The following is a 13,983-nucleotide window of genomic DNA, read 5'->3' as shown; positions in this document are numbered from 1 at the left end:
TTGGATATAACCCACCAGCATTTTTCTTTGGCTACACTTTTGCTAACCAAGTTTGGGGCCAGACCTCCAGCTATGAGATTCTGGAAATGACATTTGAGTAGAGAGATTTTATATAATAATATCCACCAGCTCTCATCCAGTTTCTCCTTCTGGACCGCTTGGCTGGTGCAGGTGGAAGAGGTATCACCTGGGAGCTTACATCAAAAGCAGCAGAGGCAGAGGGAAAGGAAGAGAAGGGAAATTGCAGCTAATATTCATCCACCCATTCATAACCTACCTTTATCACTATATTTCCATGCGTATCCCTACCATGCAAGTGACATCATAGGAATGTAAGCCAAAACATAAGAATATAAGAAGAACCTGCTGGATCAGGCTGGTCACCCATCTAGTCCTGCATCATGTTCTCACAATGGCCAACTAGATGCCCATGGGAAGCTAGCAAGCTTAAGCACAACAACATTCTCCTCTCCTGGTTTCCAGCAACTGATGTTCAGAAGCATTCCTACCTCTGACTGGAGGCAAAGTTAAGCCATCACGGCTAGTAGACTTTGATAGCCTTATCATCCATTAATTTGTTTAATCTTCTTTTAAAGTCAACCAGGTTGGTGGCTATCACTCCTTCCTGTAGGAGTGAGTTCCATAGTTTTAACAGCGCACTGACTGACGTTCTTTCTTTTGTCTGGTCTGAATATCCCAACAGTTTCAAAGGTTGGGGTTGGGGGAGATAGGCTTGAGGTCACCCCAATTTACCTTTTACACCACCATCACTATCATCACCTGTTGCATGGGAGTGTTGCTTTTCCTGATTGCCACTGGCTAGCTGCCCACCTTCAAAGGAGCTCACTCTACCTCTGACCCAAATGCTACTAAAGGGAGCCCCTTTGAAGTCATCACTGGCCTCCTAATTGTGCAAAGTGACTGACAGGTGGATGGCCCCAAACACCTGTCAAAGTTGACCTGTGGGGAGTTGAGGGAGGTAAGGATCTGGCCCACAAGCTGGATCCATTGGTGCTTTAAATGATACATTGTGAAGCACATTTTGGAGGAAGCATTAGACACTATGAAGTAGGGATATTAGGTTTTTTGCCGGAAGTGGAAATGGGAGGGGAAATGGCGGTTGAGCACTTATTTGTCCCATGTCTGGAACAAAAATCAATCCAGCAAATATTATCAGTATTTGCTGTTACTTTCAGTCTGGAGATGATACTTAATTGATTATCCTCCCCACAATTGTTTTGCATTTGCTTTGCATTGAAATGGGTTGGATTAGAAGTTGTCATTTTATCATATTGCAGGATAATATTGCAGTTTTAGTAAGCATATCATTCTCTCTATGTTGTTTTATATTTGCATCATTATGGGGCTGCTGTTTCTTTTTTTAAGCAACTGTAAGTTGCTTTGAGACAAGTTATGTAGTAAGTGATGAATAATGGTTAATAATAGTAATAATAATTTATTTTAAAATAATTTTCAAAAAGAAATTAAAACTCAGGTATCTTCTTCATACTACTGGTCTTTTCTGCACCCCACTGCATAAGTTCCAAATGTGCCAATCCAGGATTTTGCTTACCTCGTCCCTTCACTCTGCTTTTGCTTCATTTATCTACTTACACACCTTGCCAGGCAGTAATAGAAAATGTTCAGATGGCCTATGACAGTGATTTCTGCATCAAAGATAATCCGTCCACTTTTGCACCTGTGATTATGGTATTTGAGACCTCTTCAAGGCCCTAGCTATTTGGACATGTCACATTCCTTCTGCCACATGGCCGAACCATATGCAAAGGCTCATCAGCTCCCTGCTGCCTTCTATGTCCATAGAAAATCCCTTTGCAGTCTTCAGGGAAATGATTTAGACCCCTTCTGCTCTCATTTGGCTAGGTCAGGCTAAGGGCTGGATTTGGTAACTCAATATAAATATAGTCCTCAGATTTTCTGGGGTCCTGGACCTTCTCTGCATATAGGCAGAAGCAAATCAACAGAGCTATGTTTTGACAAAATGTAGAACTTGAAGAGTCTTCACTTTTATTTGGCAGGCAAACGAGAAAGATGCAAATAAAAACATTTGTATCTTGAAGGTGCTACAGCAAAAAATGGAATGCATTAGGTACTCAAGAGCCAAAGGGTAAAATTCTATCCATGTCAATCTAGAATCAATCTGTCATCATTACCCACCATCTGCCATGTTCCTCATACCATTTCAATGCAGCTCTTCTTTCCTTATGAGTGTGGGGTGGTGGGTGGGTGTGAATGTGTGTTTACTTCTCAGTGGTCATTCAGCAATTGGAGTAAAGTAGTTGAGAGGGTTAAAGAGCAGCCCATGTTAGAGAGAGCTGAGCCCCCACCTCCAGCTTTAGAAAAAAATAGGTAATTTTGGCGCAGTTTATTCTGAGCCATTCCAAACCAATACGGACTTGTCAGGGGAGCAACATTGTTCAGCCTCTTCCTCAACCCTTAACCAATCCTGAAACCTTTCTCATTCAATCCAAATCAATCCCTACTATTGCCATTGATTCCCCTACCCTCAGCTATGGAAGGTGGGTTTGAGAAGCACTGGCGGGTTGGTGGAGCTTGGGGTTTGGTTGGTTGGTTGGATGAATGGATGCATGAGAGGGTATTTAGGAGCTGACTGAATGGATGGGGGTGGGAAAATAAGTATTCTCTGACTTTGGTCTGAATCTAAGCCGTGGAGCAATCTGGTTGTCATTATATTTCCTTTATTTGCAATACGTGTTATAAGCCCCCAAGATTCATATTTCTGGCCTGCAAAACCAGAGACTTGCTGATATTGCTAGCCCATGGCTCACAAATGTACCTTCAAGAGTTGTAAAATGGGGGTGGGGGATATGCCAAGTGTGGCTACTTCCTTCATTTCATCAGTATGACAGGAAATACAGAGCTGGTGATATTCTCCCATCTGTTTAACTCATACAAGAATGAAGATCCCAATGGAATTTGACAATGGCCATCCTAAGGAGCCAGAGTGATCCAAGAGGCAGAGGTAAGGAGGTAGAGCAATCCCTGACTAGGGGGAGAAGGGCTTAAGCTCAGTGATAAGAGCATCTGCTTTGCATGCAGAAGGCCCCAGCTTCAGTCCCTGGCATCACCAGGTGGGGCTGTCTGGAATTTTGAATCACTGCTCCTAGTCAGGGTGGACAGTGCTGAGCTAAATTGGCCAATGGCAACTTTCTATGTAAAGGCAACTTCATATGTAAAGTCATTGTGATAAGAGTGCAATAAATTGGCATGCTGGTTGTGCAGGTAGTGCTTGGGTTGCTTTGGCAATGCAGAGAGTAGAATGGCAAGATGCAAATAAACTACAAGGACTGGAAGCTGCAGCACCACGCTTTGAAGAAAATTTAATTTGGAAAAAAAAATCATGGCATGGTGGAGAATTCATAATACGTTCACTCCACTGTGGACTAAGTAATTCAGAGCTTTGAAATCCAGTGAGACATTAAGGGGAGGAGAATTTCAGAAGCACTGCTAGCAGTGTAGATTTGCTGCTGATCAGTAGCTCCCCAGGATTGCTGATACTATTTAAATTTGTACCATGAATGTTTGAAACCACGGATTGCTGCCAAGCAACAAGGAAATAAATTATTTTTTAAATGAAAAGATGGGGGTCTTTCTCACCTTACAAAACAAATAAGCAAAGCGAAGGGAAGGCCATATTGACAAACGTTTTCCCTTTGGACATCTTTCCCTATTAACAAATCCAGAAGGTTGGCTGCAGACCAGCCTGTTCTGCTTTTTTTTCTGCACTGCAGCAGTTGCCGAAACAAAGAGTTTATGGGCAACTTGGTTATGGCAGCAGCAGCAGCAGCAGCAGCTCAGGCTCACAGCTGGAAAAGATGTTCCATTACCATTCCAACACAATTGCTGAACGTCTCCTTGCAGGCAACAAACAGCTGCTTTGGGAAGGAAACTGGTTCAGGACCATCACGGTGCTCTTTAAATGGAGCATAAGAACATAGGATGAGCCCTGCTGGGTCAAGCCAAAGGCCCATCCAGTCCTGCATCCTGTTCTCACAGTGGCCACCCAGATGCCCCAATGGGAAGCCTACAAGCAGGACTTTAGTGCAACAGTGCTCTCCCCACTTATGATACCCAGCAACTGGTAGTCAGGGACATACTGCTTCCAACAATGGAAGCAGCATAAAGCCATCATAGCTAGTAGCCATCAATAGGTTAATCACCCATGAATTTGTCTAATTCTTTTTTTTAAAGTCATCCAAAATTGAGGCCATTACTACCACTTGTGGGAGCAAATTCCACAGTTTTAACTATGCACTGCTCTTCTTTTTTCTGCCCTAATTCTTCCAACTTCCAGCTTCATTTGAATCATCAATTCATATGCTGAGGAAGGCAATTATAGCGTTGAGATTTAAAACTATGCCCACAGCATATTTGGATGGGAGATATGCCAGGATACCTGCAAAATGTCATTTGCATACCTGTTCCATGAAGAGGTGGGAAATATTGTTCATTATGTGCTGCGTTGCTCCTTGTATTAATTCTCCAAGGAATATGTAGCTGCTACTTGCTGATGGATGGGAATAAATGCGGTACACCTACAGTTCACCTTAGCAGCCCAACAGCCCAAAATTTCATTGCACAACATAGGGTCCCATGTGCTGGGGACCACCTATTCTAAAATAAATTTCTATACTGTTTGCATTGTGATGGCCAATGGTTTCTAACAAATAAATTTGCCTGGTAGCCACTGATAACCTTCATAGTTACTAACTCCAGATGCCAGAATATATGTGTATACCAGCACATAGGAGCATTTAATATACAATTAAAGGTAAAGGTACCCCTGACCATTAGGTCCAGTTGTGGACAACTCTGGAGTTGCGCGCTCATCTCGCTCTATAGACCAAGGGAGCTGGCGATTGTCCGCAGACAGCTTCTGGGTCATGAGGACAGCATGACGAAGCCGCTTCTGGCAAGCCAGAGCAGCACACGGAAATGCCATTTACCTTCCCGCCAGAGCGGTAGCTATTTATCTATTGCACTTGACATGCTTTTGAACTGCTAGGATCCCATGGTTCATCCCCCTCATGGCAACCATGTGAAGTAGGTTAGGCTGAGAGACAGAGACTGCCAGAGGTCACCCAGGGAGCTTCATGGCTGAGTGGGGATTTGAACCCTGATCTTCCAGGTGCCAATCTGGCAATCTAACCACTACATCACATTGGCTCATCCATGCATTTACCTGGCCCCTTTAAAAGACATCTATGCTGGTGCGGCAGAATCTTTACAGCTTTAGATCATGGTTCCTCTCCTCTCATCCTTTCTTCCAACCTCAGCAATACTGGGTGGCAGCATTTTCATTGGGCAGCAGCAGAATCACTACATACTTTCACCAGAAAATAATGGAGTACCTAAGTGGATACAATGCACTCTCTTTTTTATCCTACCAAAAGAAAAGGATAATGGCTGAAACAAATCAAACAATGCTCCTATTATCAGTATGAGGCTAAAAATTCCCTGAAGCCCTGTGTCTAAATGAATTTGAAAGTGTAAGTACTTAAGCAGTGGAGATAAGCAGAAGACGCAATGGGACGGGTCTATGGAGAATGTTTTTGAGGGTGTTTTCAGAGAGCCTTTGGGGCTCTGGCAATAATTTGATAAGGAGCCATGAACTGGCTCTCTAAACCAACTCCTGCAACAGAATCAGGAGAAGCCCTTTCAACTTATGTGAACGGAAGTGTAAAAATATGAAAACCACAATGGGGATATTTGGGTCAAACATACTGCAGAACTGCAAAGGCTGAAGCTAAAGAGAATTAAGTCAGAAGGATTGCATCACTAGATGCTAATAACTAACAGATGCTTAGTATAGATTTGACTCTGTATTCTTTGCAGCTTATATCCTAGTCACTTCCGATTGGCCTGGCTTCCATAGCACAGGGCCTCATTGTGCCCAGTGCCAAGAGGGAAGGAGTGGCAAGCACTCCTGGCTATGGTGTTGCTGGCTATGGTCCCACACAAGGTGTGACATGGTGGGTGGCCATGTCACCTTCCTTGAATGTCCTATCCCTCAGCCAGCACTGCATGCTTGTTGGAGGGGTGGAGCTTGCCTGAATTGGACTAGGGAAGAGAGTCCAATCCACCACAGAGAAAGGATTAGTGGCAGAGCCTCAGTCATTGACATCCCTTCCTGTCTGCCCACATTTGCCCACATTATTTGTTCTACCACTTAACCTCATTGGCAAACCACCAAGGTCAGCTACGGAATGACTGAGCCAGACACCTTGGGAGCTTCAGCCATAGAGGAGGAATCCTGAGCCACCAGAGAGCCCAATGCTGGTAAAAAATCTTTCTCTGGATCATAGGAAGCAGCTGCTAGAGAACTATGTTCTGCAGAGATCTCTGCCAGAGGTTACTGAGAAGAACTTCCATGGATTGTGCTTCCCACATCATTCATTTTTGAAAATGTTTCCCTGCTGACATCCTCTGATGCCAATGATTCAGCCCCAGAGATTCCCTCAGCTCCTGGCATCATTGTCTCTTTATCACTTCATTTCCAGAGAGTACCTGAGAACCATGCTCCTGCCTATACCCACCTAGCCCAGGGCAGGGCCTGACAGGCTTCATAAGGATTGCTGCTGTTGCCGCCCTGCCCTCGTGCCTCTATCCACCTGGCCCAGGTAGTCCCTGCTGCTGTTGCACAGTGGGGACCACCCTGCCGAGAGCCTGGGGGCCATCCTTGTGCCTCTATCCACCTGGCCCAGGGCAGGGCCTGACAGGCTTCATAAGGACTGCTGCTGTTGCACATTGGGGACCGCCCTGCTGGGGACCGTCCTCGTGCCTCTATCCACCTGGCCCAGGTAGTCCCTGCTGCTGTTGCACAGCGGGGACCACCCTGCCGAGAGCCTGGGGGCCATCCTTGTGCCTCTATCCACCTGGCCCAGGACAGGGCCTGACAGGCTTCATAAGGACTGCTGCCGTTGCACAGCAGGGACCACCTGCTGGGGGCCACCTGGCCCAGGTGGTCCCTGCTGCTGTTGCACAGCAAGGACCACCCTGCTGAGAGCCTGGGGGGGGGGCATACTCCTGCCTCTATCCACTTGGTCAGTTAGATATGTAAGGGCATTTGGTGGGATGTTCCTGGAGGAAAGGAGCGGGGGAGAGCAGGGGGAGGCACAATTACAGTGGTTCTAGGGAGGGGGAGGTCTTGCATGGGAGGAGGGGCAGGCTGAGTAAGGGGCATATGGCCCAGGTAGTTAGTGACTGTGCTGTGTGCCAGCTCCTACTCCAACCTGGGGCATTGTGGTTGTCATATCAGCCATCCCTCAGGTCTGCGACTGTTGCTGTTGAATGCCAAGTCAGCCCAGAATAAAATCTCCCTCATCCATGATCTGATTTTGGATGAGGAGGTTGATCTGGCATGTATCACTGAAACCTGGCCTGGGGAGGGGGTGAACAGGGTGGAGCTGGTCTTAACCAGCTGTGCCCACCTGGGTACTCAGTGCAGCATCAGGTCAGGCCAGACTTGAGGGTCGGGGAGGGAGAGTTGCTGTGGTTTATAGAGATTCTTTCTCTTATCTTCAGGCTCTCTGTACAGTTGGGGGGGGTCTAGAGTGTTTTCTGGCATTGGGCAATCAGGACAGATTAGGGATTCTGCTGGTTTACTGCCCGCCCCGCTGCCCAGCAGTCTCCCTGCCTGAGCTGACAGAGGAGGTATTGAGGACTCCTAGACTGCTGGTTCTGGGAGACTTCAACATCCATGCCAAGGCAGCGGGCTAGCTCAGTACTTCATGGTTGTCAAGGCAACCATGGGGCTGTCCCAAAATGTCACCAGCCCAATGCACATGGCAGGGCACAATCTGGACCTTGTTTTCTCGAGTAGGCAGGAAGCGGGTGATTTGAAGTTGGGGGACATCAACATTAGTCCCTTGTCATGGGCAGATCACTTCCTGTTGAGATTTAGGCTGTCAGACCTTTTCCTATTAGGAAGGTCTGCTCTTGGAGGCTGATGGATCCAGTGGGATTCCAAATGGCTGTGGGTTCAGCTGATGCCCATGTCGAAGCCCTAGCTGACCTCTGGAACACCCAAATGGGTTCGGGTATTGACACAATCACCCGAGTGTCCTCTTCCACGTTGTGGAGCCCCTTTGGCCCACTTCAAAGTGCTGCTTTTGACCTATAAAGCCTTAAATGGCTCAGGACCGCAATACCTCAAGGACTGCCTCTTTCCATATGAACCTACCCGCACTGGCGTATTAAGGGGGGCAGGGGAGCGCGCCGCACTGGGTACCATTTGGGGAAATGGTGCCATCACAGCTGCACCCCCAGCACATGCAACCCTGGGACACGTGCCACACCCACGTGGGCAATGCGCCATGCCCCCAGGACGTGTGCCATGCCCACACGGGCGATGCGTCATGCCCCTGGGACACGTGACAACCATGCCCCCGTGTGTTCTCCACTCCGGGGTCTGCAGCATGTTGCTCTGCCACTGCCTCCCCGGACCCTGAGATCATCTTCTGAGGCCCTTCTTTGTGTGCCTCCTCTTCTAGAGGTCCGGAGGGCGGCAACACGAGAACGGGTCTTCTCTGCTGTGGCTCCCTGTCTGTGGAATGCTCTCCCCAGGGAAGTTCACCTGGCACCTTCATTATGCACCTTTAGGCACCAGGCAAAAATATTCCTTTTTAACCAAGCCTTTGGTTGATTTGATTGACATCCTGTGCCCTTTTAAAATGTGGCTCTTGGGGGGGGCATTGGGTTGTTGTTGTTATTTTGATTATATATGTGGCTTTATATTTTGTTTTTGTCCTGTGAACTGCCCTGAGACCTCCGGGTATAGGGCGATATATAAATTCAATAAATAAGAATATGTCTGAAGGACTATTCCTCAGTGATAGAGCACAAGTGGGTCTGGGAGTGGCCCTATTCTGAAACCTTGGAGAATCACTGTTGGTCGGTGTTGACAATATTATGCTACATAAGGTTATGACCTCACTCAGTATAAGACAGCTTTCCACGTTTGTACTGTATGAACTCTTGTGGATATATAACAATTTAAAGTACCGTAGATTCCGGCGTAATAGGCGACCGGGTAATTGGCGCTGCCAATTTGGGGGGTTGTCTTATACGCTTCAGCAGCTTTGCTGGGCAGCGGTAGTGAGCGGCAGGCTCCGCGCTGGGAGGAAGCCACCCAGCAAAGCCGGCTTAGCATCGCTGGGCAGCTTCCCCGGGCACCTTCCTCCTTAGCATCGCTGGGCAGCTTCCCCGGGCAACTTCCTCCTGCCGCCCACTGCAGCCATACCCGGCGTATAAGATGACCCCTGACTTTTTAACCTCTTTTCCGGGGTTAAAAAGTCGTCTTATACGCCGGAATCTACGGTAAGTAAGTAAGTACACTTATGAACATGCACCAGCAGTTGATCTCACATGTTTTTAATGGTCCAAACTCAAAATGAAAAGAAGCATTTAGATGAAATGAAATTTGTCCACAGTGCAACTGTATGCTTTGGATATATTAAGATAACCTTGTGATGGGGTTTTAGAAAGTAAGCATAGGTGTGTAAACATAATGACATCTCATCAGCCAAAAGGGGAAACAGTTCAATACTTAACATATTGAAAGCCAGTGTGGTATACTGGCTAGACCATTGGACTGGGACCAAGGAGCCCTGGGTTCAAATCCTAACAAAACCAGCTGGCTGGCTTTTGCAAGTTCGTGTATGTCTCTCAGCCTAGCCTACCAACTTCACAGTTGCTATGAGGATAAAATTGGGGGGGTGCATGCATGTCATCCTGTGCTGTGTGAAACATCTATTTTAAAAAAAACACTTAGAGGAGGAAGTTGAATATTAGTTTAAATTTAAATTGTAGTGCAAATATAGACAAAAAGAACCTACAGTGTCAAACCTTCCTGCTTTCTTCCCTTTTCTGGCCGATTGTTCTATGCATACTGAATGTTAATGTAAATATTACTTAACATCAGGATAAACTCCTCTCTTTTCTTCAGGAAAGTGACATGACTATATGCCAAAACATAAACATTTCATAATTGGTTTGTTAGTTTGTATGGCTATCAGGATGATCAAATAATTAAACTAGGTCTTGCAAGAGGATGTGATATCAAGGGTCTTCCTAGTTTATTTCCCTTTCCATTGCCCAGAGTTGTTTTGATAATGGAACCTGCATTCAGCACCATGAACAGATTTTCTCAGATAAAAAGTGTTTTGTAGAACCATAGAACTGCACAGTTGGTAGGGACCCTGAGGATCATCTAGTCGCAAAACCCTGGAATGCAGGAATATGCAGCTGTCCCATACAGGGATTGAACCTGCAACCTTGGTGTTATCTGCATCATGCTCTAACCAAATGAGCTGCTCCCTGATCGCTGAACATAAGGGTAAGGGCTCATTCACACTTTGGTTTGTTGTGTGATTACTAGGCATAAGTCTGAGAGCTTTTTAATTTGTCTCACCGCTTTCCCCAGGAAAACCTACTGTTTACTGCTGAATCAGAACAAACATTAATCTTCGGAAAAGACAGTAATGTCCCTATAAAAATGTACTGTTAAATGCTATTTCTGAAAGGAAAGTAATATCAAAATTCTCTAAGAGGGCAGCTGCTTTTTGGTTCACATGCAAATCCTCTGTTTCTTCTGAGTCTGATAGGAGTGGGATGGAGTCTTGAGCCATGGTTTCATGCATGGGAGAAAGCTAGGTTGAACTTCCATCTCTGCCATGCTAGTTCGCTATAGACAGAAAGGGGTGGGTGGGTGTATGTATGGGTGTATACGTAAAGCATTTAGGTATGTAACTCTAGGAAAAGCATGCATCCTTTGATTCTGCTGAATGTATCATTCAGGGCATGTTCAGTCACACTCAGATGGTTTTTAAATTACAGTTTTCAGAATGTGGATGTGCCAGCCCCCACTCCACAGGACTTTATGACATAGCAGTATAATTCCTAAGGAAAACCACAACTGTTTCTGAGAACTCTAGTTCATTTTTTAAAGGTCAAAACAAGCATTTGTAACAGTTTGGTGACCCACCTTTCCCCCTCTGTATGCACGCACGCACGTGTGTACACACACACACAGAGAGAGAGAGAGAGAGAGAGAGAGAGAGAGAGAGAGAGACAGAACTGCCAGCTGGCTCTGGTGAGCCCAGCTTATGTTTTGCTGATTCTTTTGTCTCTTTTACATGAGTTGAGTCAATGCACGGGAGTATTTGGATCCAAGAAAGGCACAGGTCACATGAACTTGGGAGAAAAAGAGAGAAAGGACCAACTTTGCTAATAGTCTGGACGTGCATGTTGGGGAGATGCAGTTCCAGGCTGAAAATGGAGTAACAATGGGGTGAGCAAGAAGCAGCCAAGAGGAACTGAAGCTCCAGTGAGAGGAGGGGGCTGGGAATCAAAAGAGCTCTGCGGTGAGAAATAAGCTACAACAAAAGGCCAGCTTGGGAAAAGACTTGGCAGCGGAATTAATAAGCCACATGCATCCAGCATTCCTTCCAAAGGACCAGCCAGCCACAGAGACTGGCAAAGCTACGTTGACGGGATGTACCAGTTCAGAGGAAAAGCCTCAGTCCTGTCTTTGTAGATGCGGCTTAGCACATACAAAAAGGAACCACATGTAATGTGCCTCCAGTTTAGGCTTTAGAGGGTACATGTTCTGATCATCATCCATACCCCGTGTGGTCTATAAATACTACAGTGGTACCTCTGGTTGTGAACGGGATCCGTTCCAGAGGCCCGTTCATGACATGAAAAGAGCGCAACCTGCAACAGAACATCTGCGCACACGTGAATTGTGATTTGCTGCTTCTGCGCATGCGTGTGACATCATTTTGCGTGTCTGCGCATGCGCGAGCGGCGAAACCCAGAAGTAGCCCTTTCTGGTACTTCCGGGTTGCCATGGGACGTAACCTGAAAGAACGTAACATGAGGTATGACTGTATTTGGAACGTGACACATATGACCCTAGAGTCTGAATACTCTGGTAAGCTACTGGACTTGGCTGGGGCAAGATCCCTACCTGAAACCCAGGGGGTCACTGCCAGTCATTGCAGACAGTACTCAGCTAGATGGAACAGTGACCCCTCTCAGTATAATGAAACTTCATGTGTTTGTGCTCAAGGCAGGGGTGGGAAAGCTTCAGCTAGCCAGATGCAGACAAACTACTTGCCCCCCTCCTAAGTGGCTTGTACTACATCAAACCAACGACCCATCTTGCTCAGTGTTATCTATGCTGATAGTACTCCAAGGCTTCAGGCAGAGGATGTTCCTACCCTTTCCACCTTTTAACTGGAGATACTTGGGATGTGGTACCATAACCCCAGATAAAGTTTCCTTGGAGACAGAGTTCTTTGGCAACTGAAGCTTGGATGGATCCATGCTCTGTGGATCTGCTGGCAACAGAGCTCTAGTCCCCTGGGCCCTCAGGAGACACTTCAGCTGCCAGACTCTGACGGCTGGTCTACTGACTCTTCAGTGCCCCAAGGGAACCCTAAGCAGACATCCCCACAGCTGCCACAAAGAAGTTATTGTTTACAGACGAAGGAACTGGCAACTGCCCTCTGACTAATAATCATCTAGTACTGCTTTGAAACTCAGTCAGATGCTCCAGAACTTAGGCGAGACAACTTGGATGTCCAGCCTCAGTGGCAGGAACACTGCGCTTGGTCCTGAACCAATACCTTGAACTCTCTCCACCTTGAACTCCCTCTGACCTTTACCTTGCCTCATCTTGGCTACCACCCCTCCTTGTTGGTGGCCTTCCCCTTGGATCATGAATGCTATACATGCAAAATATATGCTCTATTACTGTGCTATGGCCTCTTCCATTAAAACAGATTCTGAGTTTAAGCCCCTGCAAAAGCTAAGGTCTGAGCAAGCATACGGCATCTTGATTAGCACTGGTGCATCTGAGCTGTTGCACTGCCTGTTAGGAAATCAAAAAGAGGCAGAAACCTCAGTGGGCCCTGTGGTCTTATCTGCTGTGTCAAATCCTATGCTAATTGAAGGATTTAATCTTCTTACTTCTAGCAGAGCCAGATACACAAATCCTTCCTCCCAATGCACAGACGGGCAAGAATGCAGCACCGCTGTGACTACTCTGTTTTTGTGATGTGGGTGGCATTTGACAAGTAGGCCAAAACCCACAATTAAGAGATGTTTCCTCCTCTCCAGTAGCGGAGCAACACAACTTCATCTGCCCCACTTGCAATAAGACATATTGGTCTCTACAGCCACAGCAGGTGCTGTAACTCTCCAACCATTTGACTTCACCCCCAAAGGCACACTCTTCTATTGTCTCCAGAGACAGACATATGTCAACCTGTGTTCCAAATTGATGTCTGGAGGGGAGGGATTTCCAAAAGGCAGTGCTTTGTCCTGGATCCTAGGAAAGTCAACCGAAAAGTCACTTTTTTCCAGCTCAACAATTTTAGGTGTTTCCTTTAAAAAAAGCTCAGCAACTTTCGGGGTGTCCTGTTTTTTACTTTTTGAAATATGGGAACCCTACTGTTAAGGAGACAAAAGCCCAGCAGATCCAGCTGTAGTCTGTATCTAGCCAATGAACTCATTTCCTAGAAATTCAGTCAAGGTGTGTGAGCATTATAATACAGTAATAGATGGAACAGGGTTAGCTGAGTGAAAGAGGATTAGAATGAAGATCATCCTAGTTCCAAATGGCCCACCCACTCATGTGCTCATGTTCAGGTACCATCTGTTTATCTATCTCCATTTGCAATTTCATTCAACTCTGAAAATCAACATTTGATGATCAGGGTTCCACCTTCCCCTGCTCCCTGCCCATAGAAGATAAGACTTTTCACTCTCTGTAGTCATCACACTTACAGACACACAGCCATTGAATCCCATTGATTCAGTGGGTCTACTTTGAGTAGGACTAACATTGATTACAATGATGCCATCTAAGGAATTTGGATCTGATCTTCTAGCAGCGCACAGAGACAAAATATGTCTCTGGAATGGCTCTCAACT

The 13,983-nt window shown here is 46.3% G+C and overlaps 1 protein-coding gene across 1 annotated transcript in view; it reads right to left on the bottom strand.

The window, feature by feature from the left end:
* LOC308578785 (neuronal migration protein doublecortin-like) overlaps nt 1-13,983 on the bottom strand; it is an 81,975-nt gene that overhangs the window by 32,898 nt on the left and 35,094 nt on the right. The gene's annotated exons all lie outside the window — the stretch shown is intronic.

Source organism: Podarcis bocagei (genome assembly GCF_964188305.1).
Source record: "Podarcis bocagei genome assembly, chromosome: Z".
Taxonomy (NCBI): domain Eukaryota; kingdom Metazoa; phylum Chordata; class Lepidosauria; order Squamata; family Lacertidae; genus Podarcis; species Podarcis bocagei.
Note: the sequence above shows the minus strand (reverse complement) of the source record. Positions and strands in the feature narration are given on the sequence as shown.